The 18,087-nt window shown below is 44.6% G+C and overlaps 1 long non-coding RNA gene across 3 annotated transcripts; it reads left to right on the top strand.

Moving 5' to 3' along the window:
- Positions 1-202: 202 nt before the first annotated feature.
- LOC138120711 (uncharacterized) lies at positions 203-16,478 on the top strand. 3 transcript variants are annotated; one of them, XR_011155939.1, is made up of 4 exons: positions 203-418; positions 13,442-13,484; positions 14,395-14,511; positions 14,953-16,478. It is a non-coding gene; the product is annotated as an uncharacterized lncRNA (long non-coding RNA). The 3 variants fall into 3 exon arrangements; XR_011155938.1 differs by having other exon boundaries at positions 13,429-13,484; XR_011155940.1 differs by lacking the exon at positions 13,442-13,484.
- The last annotated feature ends 1,609 nt before the right edge of the window (positions 16,479-18,087 follow it).

Genomic DNA, 18,087 nt, shown 5'->3' with positions numbered 1-18,087 from the left:
TGCCCCTCAGCCTTCCCTGTGACCTCCCACCAGCCCTGCTGGCTCCTTGTGGGGACAAAGGTGCAGGGATGGATTTGGGAGCAGCTAATGCAGAAGCAGCTGAGGCTGAAGCAGAGCTTCAGCTGCTCTCACCAAGACAAGAGCAGATGTTCCCAATAAAACATCGACTCCTCAGATGTGGCTGCCTGGCTGATAACAAACAGCAGCAGGGCCCTGTGCTATTAGACCACAATGAAGGCTGGGGTGGATTCTCTTGTGTCTATTAAACACTTGAGTTTGGTGGAGCCCTCAAGTGCATCTTCATCCTTTACCCAGCTGCCTGCACTGTGAAACCCACAGGAACTTCATATCTTTGAAACCTCTCCCACTCTGTCAGGCTTGGCTGAAGTTTGCATGTGGTTGTTAGAGCAGAGGACAGGCAAGTGCATGTTTTATTATTCTCCATCCCCCCCAGTGTGCTTTTTTCGTGTGTGCATATATCCTGCCGCTCCTGAATCAATTTGCTGTTGAATCCTTGGTTTAGTGTAATTTAACTGGCAGGGATGGGAACTTGGAGGCTTTCTTTTCTTTTCTTTTTCTTCTCAGTTGTTTCCATCTAATGTTTTATGAATATTCCATTGCTCAATAACGGGAGGTGGAAAATGAAATCCCAAGATCATCTTTTAAAGGATGTTAATGACCGTGAATGTAACCAATATAGTTAATAACAGTCCAGGCAGAGATGGGAGACCATTCCCTTCTTTTGAGTAAGGGCCAACATAGCTTTCTGATTATCCCTACTAGAGAGGGATCTGGATATTAAAGGATAAGTCATGCTAAGTATTTCCTTCTTAGACTCCTTATTCATTTATGCCTACTGGTTTTTGTCATCTTTAAAGGTGTTGTTTAGCCTGGTTTGAATTACTTTAAACCAAAAAGTTTTAAAAGATGGCTCTTGAATCCATGGAGATGTTTGCTAAATCCTTTGATTAAAGGGATGAGGTTTTTCTTCTTTAAGCAACATTTGGTAACAAAAGTAAGAATTATTCTTAATTTGAAGTGTGAAAGGGAAGGATGAGGACTTCAGATTTCAGAAAGCTCTGATGGGTGGAAGGGGTAGAGTGTGCTTGGTTTTCTTGTGCTTCTCCGAGTTAAACGTTGGGTGGCTCAACAATGATGTCCCATGTCATGGATCCCAGCATGGAATTCTAAAGGGGAAAAAAAAAGAATTGTTCCCTTTCTATAAAGCAAAATCCAGTAGAAACCCCCCATATTTTACCCCTGGAGCAACAAGAAGATAAGGAAGTACTGGGCAGAGGGAGAAACAAAGCCCTTTGGCTAAAGAGGCTGTTGCCTCCAGGTTTCTCTCAGCTCCACCTCTTTCCTTTGTCCCTGTATTCTTCAGTCTCCTCCTCCAGTCTAGCTGCCTCTTAACCTCATTAATACTTTGCTTTGATGGTCTTAAGTTCTTGACAATTTATTCCAGATGTTTGCTACTTTGAGTGAAATAGATTTCCCAAATTTCCTGTTTACTCTTAATGTCTTTTGTCTTTTTCTTCTTTGAAAGTGTGACATTTTTTTTTAACCTCTTAGCAATCCAGACATGTTAGTTCATTGTTCCACCCCCTCTTCCTCCTGGCATCTCCGAAAGTTTGTGGTGCTTTCCACAGAATGCACACTCCTTTTTTGTTGTCTTCTTGTGGGGCAATCTTGATCTTTTTCACCTTCCTTAATTCTGCACACATGAAAGTCTGACTCAAAAGTTTTTTAGGTGTGTTTGGTGTTCCTTTTAATTTTTTCTTATGGGTGCACACCCAGAGGAGAGCAAGAAAATTATGGAGAGAAAAAATTTAAAAATCATACTTTTTGACAGGCTCCAGACCAAATGTCCTTCAAACTTGGGTCTTGCTTGTTCCTTCAGGCACTCTCCATGAATTACTTGGAGAGCTTTGAGTAGACAGAGCGGGCTGGCGTCTGCTCCTTGAGCTGCTCAAGGTGTAGAAGTTGTGGCTGCTGTTAACAGGGTTGGCACAATTCCCTACACCAGGAGTGCAGTTGGAGCAGCACAACTGACCTGGGAATGGCTGTGCTGTTGGAAGTTCCCATTATAGCAATAAAAATGTGTCCATTTTAAAGTGGTTGTATGGCTTTAATTATTCTCTTGTTTTCTTTAAAAATAAAACCAAAAACAAAACAAACCTTTATGTGAACCAGGTTTTCAAGTACAAAAGCTGTGCCTAGACCAGGCCTTAGGCCTCAGTCTTGCAGACACTTTCACAGGTGTTTAACTTTACCATTATGAGTAATCCTATTGATTTTCAACGGCACTGCTCAGGCAATAAAGAGTGGATTTGTATGATCTGGGGCTTACCATGGGGTATATCAAAAGTCACTCTTCTGAAATTAATGATTACATGGGTGTAACAGGAGTGTCCAGCCTAGGATTTAGTTAAAATTAATAGGAGTTTTGCTTGTAGGCTTCCTTTGAAGTATCTAGCTGTCTTGTCTGCTAAGTGTATCTTGAGTGCTGTATCTTGTAGGCCAGTCATTTTTTTTGACTTTTGTTATGATGACCTTCAGAATAAATATTCAGGTAGTACTTGGTGTACTGTGACTTTCTGTCTCTTGGCCAATTGTAACTTTCCATGGAGGCTATTCCAAGTGTCAGTGCCTTTACAATGTCATTTTTGTGGTGTCTGACACTGGCTGAGCTCACTCTGCACGTTTCCAGCCTCTGGATCTCTCTTTTCCATCCAGTTGCCTGTTTTCATGAAACTTGTGGCAACGTGACAGCTCTGAAACTCCCGTCTCGCTCTCAAATTGGGCTGAAAGCAACCAACTCATTCAAAAGTTATTAGAGATGCATGCTCATGCACACCATGATCATATATATGCAGTATTTTTGAAGGAAGTCAGGCAGAAAAAATAAAAAGTGATTTGATTAGGGATAGATGCATTATAATGTTTCATGAGCTTGAAAAAAATGACTTTTCTGTATGGCTGGTCTTACAAATATGCTTTACCCCAACTTATCTCTTACCCCTCCTAACAAAAACAGGCATAAAGCTACTATTTATGCAAAATATTAGGGAAAAGTTCTTCCCCCAGAGGGTGCTGGGGCACTGAACAGGCTCCCAGGGAATGGGCACAGCCCCGAGGCTGCCAGAGCTCCAGGAGCATTTGGACAGCGCTGCCAGGGATGCCCAGGGTGGGATTGTTGGGGTGTCTGTGCAGGGCCAGGAATTGGTCTTGATGATCCTTGTGGGTCCCTTCCAGCTCAGGATATTCTGTGTGTCTATGAAATAGATATGGACGAGCCTTTTTGGAAGCCACAGAAGGAAAATTCCCCTTTTCAGTGTTTCAACAATATAAATGTAGGCTTGGCACCAGGGCTGAGAGGTCTGTGCCAGTTGCCGACATTGTGGGTGAGTCATTTCTGCTCAGGTGTTTGCTGGAGAAGGAAATCTCTGAGTTCTTAGAGAAATACTTGGGGGGAAACAGCCCTGTTGTGTTAAAGCACCAGGAATCTGACATCCCAGCCAGCTTTGTCCCAGCTGCCTGTGCAGCAAATCACCGAAGGGAACGGGGATTTGACTCAATTCAGCCTGTTTTCCCCTTTAAAAGGGCAATTTTAATTTAAGGAATTTCAAAATAGGAAAAGAAAAACAACCAAAAAATCCCCCAGCTACTGAGATCAGGAAGAGAACATCCAGCTTCAGCTGGAGCATGCAGAGAAGGAATGTTCAGCGTGAGAGGGCTTATTCTGCACCTTGTGCTGCACAGCACAGAGCGTTGCAACCCCAGCTCCCAAACTGTGAGCATTGCTCATGCAGCAGTTGTGCAGGGAATGCCACAGCTCTGCAAGATCCTAAACTGCAAATTTCACAGAAATTGTGGCAAATTTCTGTTGAGCTCAGCGGGAGCAGGTCAGCACAGAGTTGGCCGGATGGGGCTGTTTGGCACTGTGGGATGCACTGAGGAACCAGGGGTGGGGATGGAGGACACCAGGTGCAGATTAAGAGTCCCAAATTCTGTCACTGACTCAATAAACTCTTGAACAAGTTGCTTTTGCACTTGCCCATCTGTCTTTGGAGCAGTCATGGCACTTTGTCAGGATTCTTGGCACTGTGCAAGTGGGTGTTTTGCAGGAGCCTTCAAGACCCCCAGGAACTGCCAGGTAGATGATGATAACTTGCATATCCATTATTGTTTCTTGGCCTGTGTGGAATTGCCTCATCCAAATCCAATCTGCATTTAAGTTCACAGGACAAACATCAAAAATTCAAGCTCTGAAAATGGTGCTTCTTTCCTGCTGTTCAAAAGCGTTTGCTGCCAGTGTCGTTGCTCTGCCTCTGTTTTGGGGAGATCTGTGGGGCTTTGGAGGGGGATAAAGGTTACAGCTGGTTTTTCTCCCTCCTTTAGGTTGTAAGAGCAGACTCCTGGGTGCTACCAGGAATCTTGCACCTTCCCCAGGGAGAAGGATGGGATTTCTAGGTCTTGGACAGCCCCAGGGTCTGCTGCCACTGCCCTTACTCCTTCTAAGTATTGTTCTTGGGGCACTGCCACTGCTACTGCCAGGACTTGAGGCTCCAGCTCGGCCCCTGCTGGTGCTGTTGCTGGCTCAGATGCCTTTTTTTGCAGCTCTCTCATCAGGCAGTTATTAGCTGCAAACCTGAGGCATGGAAGATGGGTCACTTCTTGTCTTAATTTCTTTTCTTCCCTTCATTTGCTCTTCACCATTTTGGAGATGAGTGTAAAGGGAGACACACTGTGTAGAAATAATGTTTATTTTGGGAATGGTCCATGAGCTATTCTTTCAGTCATAGCCTTTGGTTAGATTAGGACTGAATAGTGTGTCCATGTGAGGCCAAACCAATGAATTTGGGTTTGAAGGCACCAACATCCTGTGAGAAGATCTGGTGAAATTGGAGGCTGGGGTAGAAAAATGTCTTTATTGGGTTGTTGGAGCTATGCATCTGTTCTAGGATTTTGCTCTTAGCCTAAAAAATAACTAATTCCTTTTCCATCTCCAAGATGCCCCTTGGGTCCTGCCTGCAAGGAATAGGATCAGCACATATTCTCCACACGGGACCTTCCTCTGTCCTGTGTCATTTGGCAAAACAACACAGTAGAATCTTCAGTATTGGTTACAAAATACTCATAATGGGCATTGAAACACACTGAATTTGCTAATGTGTCTCTTCATGACTTTTATGTCCAGAAGCCCCAGCTGAGATCAGGGCCTTGCTGTGTGAGATGTTATGCAAATACATATTTTGCACAAACAGGATTATGAAATCACATGGAAAACTTTATAATCAAAGCAGAAAAAGAGCAACAGGGGAAAGAAAGAACCCACATGGAGTTGCTTCTTCAGGGTCATGTGTTGGGCCACGGGCAAAGGCAGAACAGCAGTGAGTCTCCTGGGTTCCAGGCTGGTCCTTATCTGCCATGGCATCCTGCCTCTTCCAAACCATCCCTGTGCCTTCCCAGTGCTCCTTTAAACTCTGTTGCAGAGCTGCAACGCTGAGGGGGTTCAGCTAATTCAATTTACCCTTTGTTTGTCAATCTGCTCCCCTCCCCAGAGCCCTGTGGCTGCTCTGTGCTGCTGGGAACTGAGCCGGGCTTGTTTGGTTTCCAGAGAGGAAAAGGAGCAGAGCTGGGACACTGCACTGAACCATGGAGATGCCATCCCAAGAACAACTTGTGATCACAAGCCAGGCTACCTGGTTTTAAATTGTGTCCAACTTCTTGAGCCAGGCAACTAAATACTTCTGAAACTTATTAAATTAACCAGTTAGACCAAGGCAATATACAAGGTACACAGGCCAAAGAAAGCATTGTGGGTGCAACCTTTTGAAGGAGAATTATAGTTGCTGCTGATCACGCTGTTACAGTAAATGTGGTGTCAGTGTTTCCATCTCGGTATTTTTTTCCCTTTTTTTCCTCCTTCCTTTTTTTCCCTGTGTGAAAAGGTTTGCACCTCATGAAAAGGTTTTCATGTGCTGTGAAATGCAACGTGAAACCACTGGCTCTTTGTTACCCAAAGAATCTGCCCAGTTTATACAGGGAAGGGGAGCAGCCTTTAAAACTGGGGTTTGAGCCTGATGCCAACCCCTCAAAAGTTTGGGGGAGTTCAGCTCACACTGGGTTCTCCCTATTGTGAAAAGTATCCCCTTTGGTTGTTGTTTAGCACTGGAGAGGTGACAAATCCATGGGTCAGGTACTCCTGTGTGGTTCAGCTCTGGGGACACCGACAGCTTTGCTGTGTTTGTGATTTGTCTCGGTGTGGGGTGGCTGGGGTGAGGGCAGGATGCTGCTGCATCCCCACAAAGGGCTCTGTTACTGGGCAGGCTCTGTCTCAGCCCACACAAACGTGCTGCACTTGATTAATCACCTTCATTATGGTCATAGTCTCACCCAGCCAGGAGCAGGGCACTGTGCAGAACCAGCCTCCCTTTGTTTCCCTGGAGCTGCCAACCTGTTTCCCCAGGCCACACCTCCCTTCTAATTTCAGTGACAAAATTAGGGAAAAACTGGTTTACATCTTGCTCTTCCATCCGCCTGGGCATGTTTGGGAATCCCTAAGAATGACTGAATTCAGTGGTTTAAGCTATTTTCTTTTTTTTTATTACACACCTCCCACAATAACTCTGAAGTAGCTTCATAATGGAAATGCTGACACGACTCGGTCGCCTCAGCCCCGGGAGTGTGTTCCACCTTCTATTGTTTGCCTTGGCCTCTGTAAATTGTATATTGCCTCAGTTTAATTGGTTAATTTAATAAACTTCTGCAGTGCTGTATCAGTTGCCTGGCTTAGCTTTTATCTACCAGCCTGATGAAGAAAGTATAAGTTTCAAAAGCTCTCCTGTATGAAGTTAATCAAATAAAAGGTATCTCCTACTGTACTTTGCATGTGTGTCTTGGAAAGATGGCTTGAATTGTCACATTTTTATAATTAAAACATTTAACAAAACCCTCTAAAAATCTTTGTAGAGCTGAAAAAAAGGGGAATTTTACACTTAAGGCTGTGCAATGCTTCAGCAGCCACATCTGAATGATACCTTAGGCCAAATGGTATTTTAGATGGACTCTTGGGACTGCAGAGAGGGGAGAAAAGTGGGAAAAACATAACAAAAATGATCTAAAGGTATTACAGAATGAAAGTCTTGCAATCCAGCCATGTGTGAGGCTTGCATGACCTGCGCTGATTTTCTGATTCTGGCTGAAGCCCCTCACAACCAGATCCTTTAACACCTCTCTGCTTTGTTCCCTGTTTTTCCCATTTTGAGAGTCTCGTTAATTCCAGTTTTGAGATTTGGGGCTCACATGCTGCAATGGGGCTTTCTCTTGCCAGGGCTGGAGTACCAAGGAGTCAGAAAGCTCAGTACCTTCACTGGAGGAGCAGCAAAGCCTCTTCCAGGCCAGTGCAGAGAGCCCTGGAGAGGCCCCGTGTGAGGGGGTGTTTATCTGTGCTCAGCAGAGCCACGGAGCCCCACGCACGTGTTACACGAGCCCATCTTTATCTATTTTAATCCACAGCTCGAGCATCCCAAGATTTAGGGGTATTCATCTATCAAGAGTGATTTAGATATACTTGATCATGCCTCAGGGCAGGGGGACAGCCTAGGTTACTTCTTGATATCCCTTGCAGCCCTGTTTTTTTATGACTCTATTAGATCTGACAACAACAGAATCATATACTTTGTTCCAAAGGCTTCGTCCATTAATTAGTACTTTGTGGTGCACATCTCCTCTTCCCTTGAGGAGCTCTAAGAGGTTGACAAGTGCTAATTAAGTCCTACAAGAACTGGTGTGTTGGGTAATTATTATTTTACAGGTAGAGAAACTGAGGTGCAAATGTAACCCACAGGAAGTTTTGGGACAGAATCTCACTTCGATGCGCAGCATTTAGCTGCTTAAAATTCTGGCTGGGCTGTGCCTCTGGGCTGTTTTCAATGGAGAATGAGGTGGTGTTTTCCTCCTCCTGCCCTCATCTGAGCCAGTCAAGGCTGTAATGGGCTCACCAGCCACATTTGGGCAGCATCAGAGGGGCACAGCTGGTAAATGAATCTGGCCTGTGTGCCAAAAATAAGTTTATTTTTTCTCTATTTCATGCTTCCTGAACTTGCAGAATTACACTGATTTTAAAGGGGAGCTGCCCCAGAGTCCTGAATCAGGCCTCTTGTGTGGAGAGGGAGGTAACCTCTTGCAGTCCATGCCATTTGAGTGTAATTTTTGATCAAACATTTGCCAGTGTAATTAGTCTGCTTCAGAGTTCTCTGGTGTGGAGTGACACGGCCAAGTGGCATTTGAGAACACTTGAAGAGGAAATGGGCTAATTGGTTTAGCTCTGGGTCAACATCACCTCAGGAGCCAGACTGGGTCTCTATCTGGGTTGTTGGTGTTTAAAGTTCTCTGTTTAGTCAGCAGTGCCTGGCTAAAGGAGGGTCTCTGGTGTGGATGCTGAGGTGTGGCTGGAAGAGTTTCTTCTGTCCTGTAGCAGGGTCATCACCCATTTCTGTATTTCCATCTGTGATATTCCACCCCTAAGAGAGACATCACGTGCTGGTTTTTCCATGCTGCTTTTCCTGTATCTTCTGCATCCCACAGCACCTGTTTGCAAGGTTGGGCTTTGTGTAGAATTCTGGGAAAACTCACTGATTCCAGAAATAATATTTAGTGTCCTTAATCAAGTTCTGTCCCGAAGACTCATTGATTCCACTGACTTCCTTGGGTCTGTGAAGTCTGTGCATAGGGATCTGAGTTTGGTCAGCTGTGGATTCTGATGAAGAAAATTTCATTCCACCACACCAATGCTCAAACCTCCCATTTGTAAATTATCCAGCTGAATTCCCACCTTAGGTCTGCACTCACAATTAAAGATCAATTTTACGAGAGCCCTTCCTGGCTCCACCTGAAACACACATGAAATGTTGGCAAACCAGGAATGCACACCTGAGTACAAATTCCAGGGTGCTAGCAAATTTGTCCTTGACGTGCTGTAGAGGGGCTGGTTAGACAAGTTAAACTCCAATTAGCAGCTTTCGTGTGATGGAAATTGTTGTCTCGTTGCCTCTGTCCGGCCCTGTCACGCTGCTGCACATCAATTCCCTCCCCTCCTCCAGGGTGTGGTCTCCATTAACGCTGGCACGCTGTAATTTGTGGTGCTGCTCAGGTTAACAGGACCACATTTGCCAGTCCAAACCGTGTCCTGGTGAGAGGGTGAGGTGCCTATTGCAACCAGGAGGGTTTTCCCCATTCATACACAGTCTCTGGTAATCCCACAAGCCGGGGTGTGATGCAGCTCGGCACGGCAGCACAGCCTGGGAGGGAATGGGCTGGTTTATCTGGAGGGCAGGAGGAAGTGGTGCGAATAAACCCCACAGATGTTTCTGCCTCGTTTGTTCTCCCCGATGAAGGGGTGTCCTTGACTAGGGTTACACAGTTGGGCTTTGTAAGTAATCTCATCCCAAACTGGGCTGGACCTGCAGGTGTTCCCTGTGCTGTGTCAGGCTCCTGCCAGAGCAATTCCGCCGTGGCTGGACAGACCATACCCACAGTGCTGCACAGTCCCTGTGCAGTGCCCATTTCTGGGAATTCTGCCACAGGCTTGCAAACCTTAAAGAAATCGTTCATGTGGTTCAGAACATCTCTCCCTGTATTGGCTGTTTAAGAAATGGGGCTCCTTTCCTTTCAGAGGTGGCACTGGAGAATGCAGAAAGGAGACAGGCATCTCCCAGCTCTTTCCAAGGAAGCCATCCCAACCTGTTCTGCTGGAGAGGCAGTAGCCAGGATGGAGAAGCATTGGGAACAAGTAACACCCCATGTTTTTCCCATGATTACAAGCCAAAAAGGCTTGTGAATGGACATTAGCAATGAATCCTCCCCCTCCACTCATTGTGGGCCAAACCTCCTCATACCTATTCCACTCTGTTGTGTGTCCAGATCTGGAGCCTATTCCCACCAGGAGCATCTGCATTTTATGGCTGTGCAGGAGGATGGGAGCACTAAGGGAAAGTTCAATATTCAAGGACTGCAGTTGAGAGCCCAGCTGAGCAGACTGGCCAGTCCCCAGCTGCTAAGAGAGCAAATCAGTGAGCAGAAATGTCCCTGAGCATTGCCAAAATGGCCAATGGATGCGTATCCATGTCCTAGCAGAGCTGGGCATTTCAGCCTGAGCATTCATGTGAAATCAGAGGTGAAGGACTGGCAGGGGACAGCAGCAAACCAGTCCAGGGGATGTTAAACACCCCCTCTCACTGAGCCAACCCCTCTGAGCACGTCTGTGTCCATCTGGCAGGTAATTAGCTGGATCTCTGGTGGAGGAATCAGTGAAGGGATCCCTCTTGCCACATCTCCTTGTAAAGTGACTACTCTAATTTTTGTGACACCCAGCTGGAGGGGCTCTGTATCTGTCATTACAGACCATTAAACTCCTTCAGATCCATCTATATATTTAAAGTAGTTTCTGACCCCTGGGTGACAGTGGCTGAGGGGGTTCTGGGTTTTTAAAATTTTTTTTTAAAGGAACGTTTTCTTGGATGGAATGAGTCAAAAAGTTTTTGGCTAAGGAGGCTTCATGTTCACAAGCTCCTGTCCCAGCAGGCTGGGCATGGGCAAAATCTGCCTTCTGCAGCAGCTTTGTATTTCCCAGAATACAACAAACCTGTTGGATTGTCCCTGATCTTACCAGCAAATGGGACAGTTTTGTCTCCAGCAAGAATTCCTCTGGTTTCTTAATTACAGTAATCCTGATACTGGTAGGCACAAATTTTCCTGGAAGAGGCAGTAAGGAGTTGAAATGTTGCAGGGAATAAACAGGCAGAGCAGTCTGCTCCAAAAAGCTGCAAGGAAAATGTTTCTTAAAAAGATTCTGGAGAAATGGTGATAGTAGTGAAGGGACCAAAAAGGGGAATTGGTCCAGGTTGAATAAAATGCCGTTTGACTCAATACATAATGCTTCCTTTCATTAAAGTGCCTGTAGTATTTTCGTGTTAATTGAAGTTAATTTATTAATTTCAGTTTGAAAATGTGTAAGCACTTTCAGGCTGATGACTTTTATTTTTTCAGCTGAAGTGACAAATCCAACATAAATTTGCAATGTTTTTATTGACCCAAATATGCCTGTTTTCTTTGGGCCGGGATAAAAGTTTGAGCTGAGAAACTCTGCCTGCTTCTGATCTGGACAACACTTTCTGCCTAAGGATGCCTTCATTAATGAATAAAGGGATAAATAAGGGGAATCAAAGCTCAGGGAGGCAGTAGGTGCTCTGTGAGGGCTGAGGATTTCGCACAAACAAAGAAAAATTGAAAGAAACGGGAGGTGCAGGTATGTTAAACAGAGTTTTCTGTCCCTGTGTAAGATGTTGTTATGATTTCTGTGATGGTCCTGCATCCTGAAGGATCTGTAACAGTGGCGAGCTTCTGTAAGTTACCTGAGCTAGAGATTTGCATAAATAAGAGTGTCCATTTAGAAATGTGTGGGACAGCAGAGGAGTAGGAGACCTGATCACTCCAAATTATAATTTCCACGCCATCTTCATCCCTCACCTTCTAACCAGTGGTGGGAATAATGTCCCAGTTGCCCATTAACCAGCCTTCAACCCCAGAAATAGTTCCCACCTTTTATTTTTTTTTTTTTTGGCTAAAATAAAGGGTCCTTTTTGCCTTTGTATAACCAGGGATGAAAAGGTGAAGTTTTCTTTAGTTGTTGTCAGTAACAACAACGTTTTCTTCTTGCAAAAGGACAATAGGAAAAGTTTACAACACTAATTTTCAGTGGAAGCAATTTTCTAAAAGGAGGGTCTGGGCTCAGCTGTTTAAATGTTTACTTGCTGGTGCTTGATTAAAAGCTAATTAGAGAAGTATGATTTTATGTAGTTTCTAAATCTGTGAAATCTGGTGTCACTCAAGGATTGAGCCTGTAATTATATACCATGTGTGGGAAAAGTCCTATTGACAGTCCTCACTGATGTCCAAAGAAACAGCTGGAGTCAGTGCAAACATGGGACTCAGTGGAAAGGATAACTCACTGGGGGCCTCTGGAATTTTCCTCTAATACATATTAAAATTTTATATAACAAGTATGGTGTATTAATATATCATATTTGTAAGTTGCTATATAAACAAGTCTATAAATATATATTACCTATTTATTGATTTGATCTAATAAATGAAACTAATGAGCTGAAACTTGAATTCCTGCTTCCTGAACTACTTTTTCTCTGTTAGGAATCTGAAGGCTTTGGGGTTTCTTCTGAGAGAGGCAGAAAATTTTTCTGGAAGGTGTTCAGAACTCTGATTTAGATAAGCAAATAAAAGTTGGATTATCAAAAGCATGTGTCATGTTAGTATTTAATAACACTGAGACTTTTCTGGAAGCTGCTGTTGTGGGGTGTCCAACTGCAAACCTAGCTCTAGAGATCCAGCTCTGGTGCCATCCTGAGTACGTGCAGGGAAGTGCCCTTCCCGAAGGCTCTCTATGGAAACCGTGGTTTGGAGCCTCTCTCCACAAAGAAATCGTGTCGTAAAGTTTTGGTAATGACTGAAGATGCATTTCTGCTGTGCTTTAAGACACTTCCTCCTGTTTGGAAATCTTCCAATAAGCCCCTAAAGGCATAGAATAAAAAAAAAAAGGTAAAACTCAGTTCACACAGTATGGGAAGGGAAGGGCAGAGGAAATATTATTCCGTAGGAAATCAAAATGCACCGACCCTTCTACAACTCCAGAGCAGAAGAACAGTTTGCCAGTGACTACCTAGTTTGGGAGAGTGATGGTATAATCACCAAACCCATTTTGAAATACATTTCTAAATAAAAAAGCATTTTGTGCAGTTGCAGTAATTACTGGTTGCTCTCTTGCAATAGCCTGCAGAAAAGTAACTCATGCGTTTGACAGCAAACATGAATATGCTTGTAAAAGTGAGGGGAATCGTTAGGCTTGTGCGAGCTTGAGCTCTTAAGAACAGCCCAGGAAGCTGAACACAGCAGCAAGTCACGACTTAGGGCCTCAACTGAAGTTGAGGGGAGTTTGTTGGGATTAAATCCTACTGATGCCTTGGGTTTTAACTCTCATATTGTTCAAATCCTGTACTGCCTGGTGTGTAACTCTGAAGTTTCGTGTGGCCCGTTAGTTACTGCTCTCTCAGGCTGGTCAGACATAACAAATCCTCTCTAGGTTTGCTCTCCAAGGATACCTCGATTGTCTCAGGCCCCAAAATGTGTAAACTAAAGCCTTTAGAGGAGGGGCAAACTCGGGGTAATTACATCATTAACTGAAGTTATAACTGGAGAATTAACCCTGATATGCAAATGGACCAAACCTATAAAAGTGTGAAGAACCCGTGGCCCAGGGTCCATCTTGGGTGGAGGCTTTGGACTGCCCAGGGTGTGCCTTTGAAGGCCCTTCAAATAAATGCCTACTTTCATTCTCTTACTCTTGTCTAGTCTCTGTTTTCAGGTAGCTGCTTCGAGGCATCACTACAGACAGAGGGAAGGCCCAGGTAATTTCCAGTCTCCCCAGTGCATGTGCACACGGGCACACCTGAGACCCCAAAATGCACGAGCACATGGATGTTTTGAAAGATAAGGACAATTTTCCCAGCTGTGCAGCTGTGGTTCTTGGAAAAACTGGGCCTCGCTGTAGAAGATGGTGATTTGAGGTTGTTGTTCACACCTCTGGTTTGGGTTTGCGTCTGACTTGCATGAGGGCAACTTCTGTCCCATCCCTGGAGTTCCTGTAGGAGGAAATAGGATTTATTCATGAGGGTAAAAAGAGGGAGGATTGTGACAAATCGTGCAAATACTAAAAGTTTCAAAAAAGCAGACAAAAAGCTGATTCAGTTTGCTTCTCTCTTTGCATGCGCTTACCCTGATTATTCCATCCAGTGAATTTGCAGGCATGAATTTTCAGGAGTATTTATTGGAAAGGCTTATAAGGAAATATGGCAAAGCTTGCATGGGGAGTGAATTAATTTCAAGAAGCTCTGTGTGTTGCTGCTTCTCTTTTATACACCTCAGCAAGGGACAGAGACACATCACATGACCACCTAAAGTTTCTACTTTGGCAATTTGACTATTTTAGATTTTGTTTGGACATTGGGAAGTTACAAATAGCAAACATCAGTTTACAAATTCTTCCTGAACTGTGGAAAAATTCCTCAAAGGAAACATGGGGAAAAAAGCCCCACTGATTTGCTGGAAGTCTGTCGACCCAAGGGGAAGATAACGTGCTGACTTGTTGAAGATGAGGTGCATGAAGTCTACTGACAATTATAGTTCATGCTATAGATATTAAACACCTGATCTCTATCCATTTTTCATTTGCATCACGAAGTGCAAAACACAGGATTTTACAGCTCAAATATCTAAAACTTCCTAATTAATGGTCAATTTCAAATGATCTATTTACAGGATGAGTGTTCTACCCCAGTTCTGGAGGAACAAGCAAATTTTACTTGTGTTTACAGAGACCCAAGCTCTGCTGCCTGTTGGATCTACCCAGGTGGATAGAGAAGGACAGTGGGAGTGGTAAATGAACACTTTTCTCCCTAGCAAGGCTGAACAAAATCCTTTAGGAGCAGGATTTTCATCTCCTTTGTGTTTGTGCTCTCTAATGTTATTTCTAGCTGCCTCCTGCACTGTGTAGGATTGCTCAGTCCTTGGCATTACCTCAGTTATGAATATGACAATTTCCTGATAGATTGTTTATCAAAGAAAATATTATGTCAATAATGTCTAAAAGCTGAAGCAACCCTGCTCCCAGCCCCGAGATGTAAATACTCTGTTATCTCATGGCACAGCCTTAAATGACGCCACACATCTTGAAATAACATGTTCCAATGTGTCAGAGGAAGAGATTGTTAAAGCCTTTGCCTTATATTACCTGCCTGCTAGCAAATGGGTGGTGAGAGACCCAGAGTTTAATTTTTCTTTTCTTTTTTTTTTTTTTTTTTTTTTGATGTCTATTAGGCAGATCATGCAACTATCTAAACACAGTTCTGGAAAACCTGTTTGCTGGCTTACTCACAGCCCCAAATGGCTTTGAGTTGCAAGAGTGTGGTGCCTAACCCTTCAGGGGAAAAGAAAAACAGAGCAAACCCAACCCAGTGTACCTTCTAGAACAACATCTTCCGAATTTGTGAAGACTGGGGGGGAGGAGGGAAGGGAAAAATGGCCTGTGTGTGAAACCACGAATTATATTATGTCTGCCAAACCCCTTTGAGAATTGGACCAACTGTCGGTTCAAATGATTTGTGCTTATCCAAACTTTACTCATCAAAGGTTTTTATGAGTTCACTTTGGCAATGGCTGTGTTTTTCCATGTGGTGAAATCATACACCTGGAAAACATGCAGCCAAAATGGTGTGGAGCCTGAATAACTCTCCTTGTTCTCCAAATGCTCTTGAGTTTTAAGCATCATGGTAGTTAAAGTGTTTGTGGTCCTATAAAATTTGTACAACTTTACAGTAAACCTGACTCTTGCATAACCCCCTTGGCCAGATGATTGGCAGCTTGGTTGTGATCTTGTAACACAAAAGGGAACAAATATTCGGCTTTAGTTTTTAGTGTACAGAGGGAAGAAAGCTGAAAATCTGTACCTTGGTACAAGCTGTGCGTGGTGGCATGGAAAACATCCTGCGAAGAGGCAGCCTAGGAATAATCCTGTTTTGTGGTGTGTTCCACTAACAGTGTACAGAGCCCTATCCAAAACCAGACCTGGGGTGGACAACAGTCACCAAGATGATGGCCCTTCCCAGAAATGATGGGGAGAGGCTGATGGAAGATACCAGCAAAAAAGCCAAAAGGAAGGGAATGCCAACAGCAACTTGATGTTGACCTTGAAATCACCTTAACCAGCCTGTCTGTTGTTTCTCACAGCCTGCAGCAAAGCCAGTTATGTTGCCCTCCTCATTTGCAAGTTGGGCCCTCCTGGGACTTGTTTTGAGGCCAGCCTGCCTTTCCCGTGGGCAGGAGGGAGCAGCAGAGCTGGGGGAGGAGTGGTGAGAAGTAGGAGTGGTGGGATTGTTGTGGGTTGGCTTCTGTGCCTCGTGCCTGTGCTGGCTCCACATGTGGTTCAGGAGAACACCAGGCTGTAGGACTGGCAGCAGAGGGAAGATCTCTGACCTGTGATTGATCAAAGGTTCTAGGATCTTGGTGGCAATCTGTGGCTTTGGCAACCTCAGGTTTAATCCCATTGGCATTCTGGGCGTTGAGGAGGGTCTCTGAGCATGGATGAATATGTGCAACATTTTCTATTTAACTGGAGGGCATCCCTACCCCTGCAGTGGGGTTTTTTTCCAGCTGTAGTTAAGCTGGAGTTGTCTAGGAAAAAGGGCGCAGCATAATTCTCAAATGGCATCATGAAACAAAAGATGTATTAAAGTAGTATAAAAAAACTGGTGAAGTTGCAAAGAATTCAGGCTACAGTGAGCATCAGTTTCTCGCCTGCAATGCCCAGTCACTTGTCTTTCTGTTTACACAACAAAATAGCCTGAAGAGAGTTAATATGTTTAGAAAACGGCAGTTGCGTGTTTTTCTAAAGGGAGAGGAAACTCAGTAAATTGATGTGACTCAACAAATTGAGGATACAGAGCCAACCACAGCTCTGATTAGGCCATGTGCAGATTGGTTTGAAGGGCACTGGCCTCTGGCCAGGGAGCTTCTTCTCCCTTGCAGGCAGCACAGGACACTGAGCTGATGCCTCTGTGCTGTGGCTGAGGAATGGTGATCCTGGGCGTGGAGCCTCCACCACACCAGTACTGCAGAGCTCTGCCACAGGGGCCTTGAAATGGCAGGGATTAAAAATAATAGGGGCAGCCTAAAGTGGAATTTAAAAGAATGTGAATGGCTTAATGCAAAAGCCATGAATAATGGTGCCTAAAACACTGAGCTGTTAGTTCACTTCCCAGCAGTGAACTGGGCACAAACCTGGGCTGCTCCTGCCTGCTGCAATATAAAGGTCTTTGTTCTTGCCTTTATATAACAAGACCCCACCTAATATCTAGGCAGCCATGTGTGTGTTTTACGCACACATCTAATTTAGTTGTTAAATATTGCTCCAAAACTCACACGTACACCAAAAGAACCGTGTATTGTCAAACTGGTTTGAAATCCATAAAGAAGCGGTGCTTGGGAAGGGTTGAAAGCTGAAGAATTAAAGAGCACTCCTTTTAATTTAGTGGCCTTGTAACATGTGAGGAGGAGAAAAGAATGAGCCTGGTGGCTTGCTGGGGTCTTGTTTCCTCTGTTGACAAGGGGTGGGTGGAGCAGGATGGTGAGGCTGTCCCCGAGCCCTGGAAAGAAGACCCTTGGGGTTTAACTCTGGGGCAGAGTTGTTGGATTCACTGGCCAAGCTCTTTTCTCATTTCAAATCCATATTAGTGCTTTGTCCCCTTAAGCTTTAACCTCACAGGCCTGAGGAAACCCTTCCTTGAAGGGTCTCACTGCTGTGAGGTGTGGGACCGCTCCTGTGGTGTCCTGAGGCTGTGGTGCATTTGGGAGGGTCTGGAGTCCCAGGGGTGATCCAGGGAAAGGATAGGAACAGCTGTGAATTAATTACCAAGGAATCTCAGCAAGGCCAAAACACACAAGGGATGTTCATGAATATTGGTATTGGACTGATGATTTTTTATTCTTTTTTCTTGGTGTCTTCCATTGTATTAGGGCAGGAATCCACAAGGAAAACCCCAAAGGCCCAGACCTGAGGAGCCAGTAGACAAAGCTAAACAGTTCTCACATGAGCTGCCCTGAAAGCAGAGGGGAAGGGAAGATGGTTTTCATTTTGTGATGAGTTGTTAACTGGGAGTCACTTTGCCATGTGCTTGTGGGAAAGCCCAAGGAGGAGGCTTTGAGTACAGCCCGTGGAGTTCCCACTGCTCCCCTTCCAAACCAGTCTTGGGCATGGAAAGCTGATCCTGCTGTGAAAGCAGCACATGTTGGAAGTCTGCCACACTTCGTGGGGAATTCTGAGGAAAAATGCTCAGTCTGTGCCCTCATGTCCCTCTGCACTCGGGGACAGCCAGTGCTTCCCTACCACATGGGGGGTTTGTAGGGATTATTATCATTATTATCTTTATCATTATTACTATTATTTCCTAGGTATTT

The sequence above is a fragment of the Aphelocoma coerulescens genome, chromosome 19 (assembly GCF_041296385.1).
Source record: "Aphelocoma coerulescens isolate FSJ_1873_10779 chromosome 19, UR_Acoe_1.0, whole genome shotgun sequence".
Classification (NCBI taxonomy): Eukaryota; Metazoa; Chordata; class Aves; order Passeriformes; family Corvidae; genus Aphelocoma; species Aphelocoma coerulescens.
This window is presented reverse-complemented; position numbering and strand designations above follow the sequence as displayed.